Here is an 864-nt window from a genome sequence, read left to right as displayed (position 1 = left end):
TATGTGTGTATGTATGTATGTATGTATGTATGTATGTATGTATGTATGTATGTATGTATGTATTTATGTAGGTAAGTGTATGCATGTATATGCAAACACACTGTATGTATGACATTTGTTTGTAAATGTGAGAAGGGGGGGGGGCTTGATATACGTAAGCTGAAGCTTCTGCCCCTACCCTTTGGTTACGACCAATAAAAATGCATTAATTCGTTCATTCATTAATTCATTCATTCAGATGTTTTGTTTACAGTATTGCCTATTTTCTGTTATCTCTTTCATTTTATCCTGTTTTCATCCTGTTTACTGTGATTTACAGTAGACTGCACATTTTGGGTACAAATACAGTATTCGTTGTTACTGTAAAGTATTGTGTGTTGTTTTCTATTTGAGTGTTGTTTTCTTGCAAAAGCATGAAAGCAAAACATGCAAAAGCATAATACTGATGAAGCATTCATGTAGTGTTTGCCATTCATACTATAGTGTTTTCCATTCTGCACACCAGTGCTCAATGGGTGCTTAGAAATGTCTACTCATATGATGTATGTGTTTGTCATTTGAAAAGAAAATACCATTTAGTGAAGAGTTAACATTGTTTTGAGGGCAAAGTGTGCTTTTGCAAGAGAAGTGTAGGATTTAGCATTTTGTGTGTGAGTTTTGAAATTTGTGTTTAGGGTTTTAAGAAAGTGAGGTAGTCTATCAGGAAATGTGTTTAAGCAATTGTGAAAAACTGTATCCTCTTTTTTTCTCACACTTTTTTTCTCTGAAATGTTTTGCCAGTTGAGTTTGAACAGGTGAGAAGTGAGTGAGACCAATTGGTAATTGGGTTTGGCGTTTTGAAGGCCAGTGTTTTCCAGGTGAACC

The sequence above is a fragment of the Micromesistius poutassou genome (assembly GCF_964030765.1).
Source record: "Micromesistius poutassou genome assembly, chromosome: 16".
Lineage (NCBI taxonomy): Eukaryota > Metazoa > Chordata > Actinopteri > Gadiformes > Gadidae > Micromesistius > Micromesistius poutassou.
This window is presented reverse-complemented; position numbering follows the sequence as displayed.